Below are 8,029 nucleotides of genomic sequence, written 5' to 3'. Positions count from 1 at the left end.
CTCTGCCCTGGATTTTATCCTTCTGCATCTGAAAGAAAGTCAGGACAAAAGTCAAACTGTTGCAGGGTAACTTAATAGCTCCAGATATCCTGTGTCCATCTACAAATCCCACCTAGAGTCCAACTACACCCCACATTACAAACTTCAAGTCCCCGGGACTTCTCCTATTGCACCAGGCTATGCGGCAGGGCAGAGCAGCTCCGGCACAAATGTGTGTGCGCACACCCGTGACACAGGACAGACAGGACGTGACAGACAACGGGGACACAACACGGACAGAAATCCCCTGGCAAGGAAAATGGCTGCGAGGACTGAGAGAATGCAAAAGGAGATGACCGAGGAGAGACTGATGGTGAGCTGATGAGGCTCAGAGAAACCTGGAGGAAGAAGATGCTAACCGAATGATTTATTCCAAGAACTGCAAAGATGGATGCCCGAGAATCCTACGGCCAGAAGCCTCTACCTGCCCTCACGTTCTCTCAAGTCCTAGTCCGCCACAATGGATCCTGGCGGGGCAGAGCTGCCCATACAGCTCAGAACAAGACCTGAAAAGACAGCTGACCGGATGCTTCTAAAGAGACAAGAGAGTCTGATGCCTGCCTGAGCTCCTGAATCCAAAGTTCTATGGCCTGGCTGCCAGGCCGAGGAATGCAGAGATCACAGATGCTAACAATGATGCCAGGGTTTCTGACAGGCCCCTCCAAGGCCTAAGGTAAAGGACATGACATATCCAAACAACACATAACACACAAAAGACAAGTGACACGATACACACCAGGACTGCTCTGCCCTGCGCACCTCAGCACTGTGAGCCAAAGTCAGGCTTTGCTTTTATGGGGCCTCAGGGGCTGCTTCATGGACAGCCCCCCATCTCCAACGTGGACTCAAAAACCCCTCCCAGTAATTCCCAAACCAGCACCCTGCTTTCATCCCCTCTGTGGGTCTTGGCCCTCTACTTATCTCTCGCACAGCTGGGGATGCCGGTCTCAGGTGCGAAGAAAGGCCACCTCGTCAGCCGGGAAGGTCCTGCTGGCACCGGGCTGGTGTCTCTTAGACAGATGTATTAAAGAAAACCAAACATCAGTGCCCGATCTTGGCAGCCCCTCGGCCAAAACCCCACAAGTCAGCTACTCACCGTGCTCCTAAGAACGCTCAGCTGCTCGGGCCGCACGCTTCGGGCACGCTCGGAGACCGAGGCCGTCGTCACAGGGGGTGCCTGGGCTAAGAGGAGATGAGGTGATTGGGCATGGCTGAAACCTGAGGGGACCCTCGCTCCTCCTCCCTACTTCCCCTGCTCACCACAACTCCTTGGCAGGTGCCCAAGGCCACCTGGATGGCACCTTTAAATAGAAGAGCTCAGGGCTTCATCACCAGGTCCTGTAACGCATCCACAGGGCTCACACGTGCAGGGAACCCGGTGCATCGGCCGGCTGGTGACGGGAGCTCGGCAGGCTCCGAGGGGATTGCCTAAAGCACAAAAAAGAGAATGGAGACTTAGACTTGCCCCAGCAATTGAGAGCTCAGCAACAAGAAAAGCTACTGATCACCTTGCTCACCTGAACTTGACTGCTGAGATCCAGATTTACTTCCTAAAAAGAAAGACAAAAAAAAAAAAGCTGTAACAGGGTCACCCTTGACACTCCCCCTGCACAGACAAATGGTGACTGACCTGCTTGTGGGAACCCCATCACCCAGGATGGGGTGCTCTGCCACGGGTGCAATGCATCTGCACCTGAAAGAAAGTCAGAACATATGTCAAACACCTGCAGGATAACTCAAAACCTGCAAACACCTTAGGTCAATCTAGGAATGGCATCTAGAGTCCAACTACACCCCACATTACAAATTTCAACTTCCCGGGACTTCTCCTATTACACCAGGCTAAGTGGCAGGGCAGACCAGCTCCGGCACAAATGTGTGTGTGCACACCCGTGACACGGGACAGACAGGACGTGACAGACAACGGGGACACAACACGGACAGAAATCTCCTGGCAAGGAATATGGCTGCGAGGACTGAGAGAATGCAAAAGGAGATGACCGAGGGGAGACCGATGGTGAGCTGATGAGGCTCAGAGAAACCTGGAGGAACAAGATGCTAACCGAATGATTTATTCCAAGAACTGCAAAGATGGATGCCCGAGAATCCTACGGCCAGAAGCCTCTACCTGCCCTCACCTTCTCACAAGTCCTAGTCCGCCATAATGGATCCTGGCGGGGCAGAGCTGTCCACACAGCTCAGAACAAGACCTGAAAAGACATCTGACCGGATGCTTCTAAAGAGACAAGAGAGTCTGATGCCTGTCTGAGCTCCTGAGTCCAAAGTTCCATGGCCTGGGTGCCAGGCCGAGGAATGCAGAGATCACAGATGCTAACAATGATGCCAGGGTTTCTGACAGGCCCCTCCAAGGCCTAAGGTAAAGGACATGACATATCCAAACACACATAATACACAAAAGACAAGTGACACGATACACACCGGGACTGCTCTGCCCTGCTCACCTCAGCACTGTGATCAAAAGTCAGGCTTTGCTTTTATGGGGCCTAAGGGGCCGCTTCATAGACACCCCCCCCATCTCCAAAGCGGACTGAGAAACCCCTCCCAGTAATTCCCAAACCAGCACCCTGCTTTCATCCCCTCTGTGGGTCGTGGCCCTCTACTTATCTCTCGCACAGCTGGGGATGCCGGTCTCGGGTGCGAAGAAAGGCCACCTCGTCAGCCGGGAAGGTCCTGCTGGCACCGGGCTGGTGTCTCTTAGACAGCTGTATTAAAGAAAACCAAACATCAGTGCCCAATCTCGGCAGCCCATCAGCCAAAACCCCACAAGTCTGCTACTCACCGTGCTCCTAAGAACACTCAGCTCCTCGGGCCGCACGCTTCGGGCACGCTCGGAGACCGAAGCCGTCGTCACAGGAGGTGCCTGGGCTAAGAGGAGATGAGGTGATTGGGCATGGCTGAAACCTGAGGGGACCCTCGCTCCTCCTCCCTACTTCCCCGACTCACCCCAACTCCTTGGCAGCTGCCCAAGGCCACCTGGATGGCACCTTGAAATAGAAGAGTTCAGGGCTTCATCACCAGGTCCTGTAACGCGTCCACAGGGCTCACACGTGCAGGGAACCCGGTGCATCGGCCGGCTGGTGACGGGGGCTCGGCAGGCTCCGAGTGGATTGCCTAAAACACAAAAAAGAGAATGGAAGCTTAGAGCTGCACCAGAAACTGAGACCTGAGCAATAACAACTCCTTCTCTCCACTGCTCACCTTGACTGCTGGTATCCAGATTTACTTCCTAAAAAGAAAGACAAAGAACAGTGCTGTAACAGAGGCATCATTTACACTTCTGCTGCAGAGACAAATGGTGCCTCACCTGCTCGGGGGAAACCACTCACCAGGGATGGGGCCCTCTGGCACACATTTAATCCATCTGAATCTGAAAAAAAAGTTAGGACAAGAGTCAAACTGTTGCAGGATAACTTAAGAGCTCCAGATATCCTGTGTCCATCTACAAATCCCACCTAGAGTCCAACCACACCCCACATTACAAACTTCAAGTCCCCGGGACTTCTCCTATTACACCAGGCTAAGTGGCAGGGCAGACCAGCTCCGGCACAAATGTGTGTGCAGACACCCGTGACACAGGACAGGACGTGACAGCCAACAGGGACACAACACGGACAGAAATCTCCTGGCAAGGAAAATGGCTGCGAGGACTGAGAGAATGCAAAAGGAGATGACAGAGGTAAGACCGATGGTGAGCTGATGAGGCTCAGAGAAACCTGGAGGAAGAAGACGCTAACTGAATGATTTATTCCAAGAACTGCAAAGATGGATGCCCGAGAATCCTACGGCCAGAAGCCTCTACCTGCCCTCACATTCTTTCGAGTCCTAGTCCGCCATAATGGATCCTGGCGGGGCAGAGCTGTCCATACAGCTCAGATCAAGACCTGAAAAGACATCTGACCAGATGCTTCTAAAGAGACAAGAGAGTCTGATGCCTGTCTGAGCTCCTGAGTCCAAAGTTCCATGGCCTGGCTGCCAGGCCGAGGAATGCAGAGATCGCAGATGCTAACAATGATGCCAGGGTTTCTGACAGGCCCCTCCAAGGCCTAAGGTAAAGGACATGACATATCCAAACACACATAACACACAAAAGACAAGTGACACGATACACACCGGGCCTGCTCTGCCCTGCGCACCTCAGCACTGTGATCCAAAGTCAGGCTTTGCTTTTATGGGGCCTAAGGGGCCGCTTCATGGACACCCCCCCATCTCCAAAGGAGACTCAAAAACCCGTCCCGGTGGGTCCCTACCCTGCGCCCCGCTTTCATCCCCTCTGTGGGTTGTAGCCCTCTACTTATCTCTCGCACTGCTGGGGATGCAGATCCATATCAGGTGCAAAAGAAGGCAGCCTCAACATCTGGGAAGTTCCTGCTGGCACTGTTGTTCAACAACTCCCTGTTGTTTCTCAGTCAGCTACATGAAAGAAATGCAAATATCAATGCATGATCTCTGCAGCACACTAGCCAAAACCCAACAATTCTGCCACTCACCGTTCTCCTAAGAATGCCCGGCTCCTGGGGCCGCACCCTTCGGCCGCGCTCCGAGGCGGATGCCGTTGTCACGGGGTAAGCCTGGGCTAAGAGGAGATGAGGTGATTTGGCATTGCTGAAACCTGAGGGGACCCTCGCTCCACCTCCCTGCTTCCCCGACTCACCGCGACTCCTTGGCAGCTGCCCAAGGCCACCTGGATGGCACCTTTAAATAGAAGAGTTCAGGGCTTCATCACCAGATCCTGTAACGCATCCACAGGGCTCACACGTGCAGGGAACCCGGTGCATCGGCCGGCTGGTGACGGGGGCTTGGCAGGCTCCGAGTGGATTGCCTAAATCACAAAAAAGAGAATGGAGACTTAGACTTGCCCCAGGAATTGAGAGCTCAGCAACAAAAACTGCTACTGATCACCTTGCTCTCCTGAACTTGACTGCTGGGATCCAGATTTACTTCCTAAAAAGAAAGACAAAGAACAGAGCTGTAACAGGGTCACCCTCGACACTCCCCCTGCACAGACAAATGGTGACTGACCTGCTTGTGGGAACCCCCTCACCCAGGATGGGGGGCTCTGCCATGGGTGCAATGCATCTGCACCTGAAAGAAAGTCAGAACATATGTCAAACACCTGCAGGATAACTCAAAAGCTGCAAACACCTTAGGTCAATCTAGGAATAGCATCTAGAGTCCAACTACACCCCACATTACAAATTTCAACTCCCCAGGGCTTGTCCTATTGCACCAGGCTATGCGGCAGGGCAGAGCAGCTCCGGCACAAATGTGTGCACACACCCGTGACACAGGACAGACAGGACGTGACAGACAACGGGGACACAACACGGACAGAAATCTCGAGACAAGAAGGATGACTGCAAGGAGCACAAGGACAGAAAATTAGATGACCGAGGGGAGACCGATGGTGAGCTGATGAGGCTCAGAGAAACCTGGAGGAAGAAGATGCTAACCGAATGATTTATTCCAAGAGCTGCAAAGATGGATGCCCGAGAATCCTACGGCCAGAAGCCTCTACCTGCCCTCACGTTCTTTCGAGTCCTAGTCCACCATAATGGATCCTGGCGGGGCACAGCTGTCCATACAGCTCAGAACAAGACCTGAAAAGACATCTGACCGGATGCTTCTAAAGAGACAAGAGAGTCTGATGCCTGTCTGAGCTCCTGAGGCAAAAGTTCCATGGCTTGGCTGCCAGGCCGAGGAATGCAGAGATCGCAGATGCTAACAATGATGCCAGGGCTCCTGACAGGCCCCTCCAAGGCCTAAGGTAAAGGACATGACATATCCAAACAACACATAACACACAAAAGACAAGTGACACGATACACACCGGGCCTGCTCTGCCCTGCGCACCTCAGCACTGTGATCCAAAGTCAGGCTTTGCTTTTATGGGGCCTAAGGGGCCGCTTCATGGACACCCCCCCCATCTCCAAAGGAGACTCAAAAACCCCTCCCGGTGGGTCCCTACCCTGCGCCCCGCTTTCATCCCCTCTGTGGGTTGTAGCCCTCTACTTATCTCTCAGACATCTGGGGATGCAGATCCGTGTCAGGTGCAACAGAAGGCGGCCTCAACATCTGGGAAGTTCCTGCTGGCACTGTTGTTCAACAACTCCCTGTTGTTTCTCAGTCAGCTACATGAAAGAAATGCAAATATCAATGCATGATCAATGCAGCACACGGGCCAAAACCCAACAATTCTGCCACTCACCGTTCTCCTAAGAATGCCCGGCTCCTGGGGCCGCACCCTTCGGCCGCGCTCCGAGGCTGATGCCGTTGTCACGGGGTAAGCCTGGGTTAAGAGGAGATGAGGTGATTGGGCAGGGCTGAAACCTGAGGGGACCCTCGCTCCTCCTCCCTACTTCCCCGACTCACCGCAACTCCTCGTCCGGTGCCCAAGGCCACCTGGATGGCACCTTTAAATAGAAAAGTTCTGGGGTTCATCACCAGCTCCTGTAACGCATCCACAGGGCTCACACGTGCAGGGAACCCGGTGCATCGGCCGGCTGGTGACGGGGGCTCGGCAGGCTCCGAGGGGATTGCCTAAACCACAAAAAAGGGAATGGAGACTTAGAGCAGCACCTGAAACTGAGACCTGAGCAATAACAGCTACTTCTCTCCACTGCTCACCTTGACTGCTGGTATCCAGATTTACTTCCTAAAAAGAAAGACAAAGAACAGAGCTGTAACAGAGTCACCACATACACTTCTGCTGCAGAGACAAATGGTGCCTCACCTGCATGGGGGAAACCACTCACCCGGGATGGGGCCCTCTGGCACACATTTAATCCATCTGAATCTGAAAAAAATGTCAGGACAAGAGTCAAACTGTTGCAGGATAACTTAAGAGCTCCAGATATCTTGTGTCCATCTACAAATCCCACCTAGAGTCCAACCACACCCCACATTACAAACTTCAAGTCCCCGGGACTTCTCCTATTGCACCAGGCTATGCGGCAGGGCAGAGCAGCTCCGGCACAAATGTGTGTGCAGACACCCGTGACACAGGACAGACAGGACGTGACAGACAACGGGGACACAACACGGACAGAAATCTCGAGACAAGAACCATGACTGCAAGGAGAACAAGGACAGAAAATTAGATGACTGAGGTAAGATGGATGGTGAGCTGATGAGGCTCAGAGAAACCTGGAGGAAGAAGATGCTAACCGAATGATTTATTCCAAGAACTGCAAAGATGGATGCCCGAGAATCCTACGGCCAGAAGCCTCTACCTGCCCTCACCTTCTCACAAGTCCTAGTCCGCCATAATGGATCCTGGCAGGGCAGAGCTGTCCATACAGCTCAGAACAAGACCTGAAAAGACAGCTGACCGGATGCTTCTAAAGAGACAAGAGAGTCTGATGCCTGCCTGAGCTCCTGAGTCCAAAGTTCTATGGCCTGGGTGCCAGGCCGAGGAATGCAGAGATCACAGATGCTAACAATGATGCCAGGGTTTCTGACAGGCCCCTCCAAGGCCTAAGGTAAAGGACATGACATATCCAAACACACATAATACACAAAAGACAAGTGACACGATACACACCGGGACTGCTCTGCCCTGTGCACCTCAGCACTGTGATCCAAAGCCAGGCTTTGCTTTTATGGGGCCTAAGGGGCCGCTTCAGGGACATCCCCCCATCTCCAAAGTGGACTCAAAAACCCCTCCCAGTAATTCCCAAACCAGCACCCTGCTTTCATCCCCTCTGTGGGTCGTGGCCCTCTACTTATCTCTCGCACATCTGGGGATGCCGGTCTCAGGTGTGAAGAAAGGCCACCTCGTCAGCCGGGAAGCTCCTGCTGGCACCGGGCTGGTGTCTCTTAGACAGCTGTATTAAAGAAAACCAAACATCAGTGCCCGATCTTGGCAGCCCCTCGGCCAAAACCCCACAAGTCTGCTACTCACCATGCTCCTAAGAACGCTCAGCTGCTCGGGCCGCACGCTTCGGGCACGCTCGGAGACCGAGGCCGTCGT

The 8,029-nt window shown here is 53.4% G+C and overlaps 2 long non-coding RNA genes across 2 annotated transcripts; both read right to left on the bottom strand.

Moving 5' to 3' along the window:
• Window positions 1-1,180: 1,180 nt before the first annotated feature.
• Window positions 1,181-1,915, bottom strand: LOC118691503 (uncharacterized). Its single transcript, XR_004981017.2, has 3 exons — window positions 1,670-1,915; window positions 1,557-1,589; window positions 1,181-1,467 (listed from the first exon to the last, which is right to left on the bottom strand). It is a non-coding gene; the product is annotated as an uncharacterized LOC118691503 (long non-coding RNA).
• Window positions 1,916-6,038: 4,123 nt separating this feature from the next.
• LOC129046800 (uncharacterized) lies at window positions 6,039-6,531 on the bottom strand. Its single transcript, XR_008508571.1, has 3 exons — window positions 6,430-6,531; window positions 6,266-6,346; window positions 6,039-6,188 (listed from the first exon to the last, which is right to left on the bottom strand). It is a non-coding gene; the product is annotated as an uncharacterized LOC129046800 (long non-coding RNA).
• Window positions 6,532-8,029: the final 1,498 nt, after the last annotated feature.

Source organism: Molothrus ater, chromosome 11 (assembly GCF_012460135.2).
Source record: "Molothrus ater isolate BHLD 08-10-18 breed brown headed cowbird chromosome 11, BPBGC_Mater_1.1, whole genome shotgun sequence".
Taxonomy (NCBI): domain Eukaryota; kingdom Metazoa; phylum Chordata; class Aves; order Passeriformes; family Icteridae; genus Molothrus; species Molothrus ater.
Note: the sequence above shows the minus strand (reverse complement) of the source record. Positions and strands in the feature narration are given on the sequence as shown.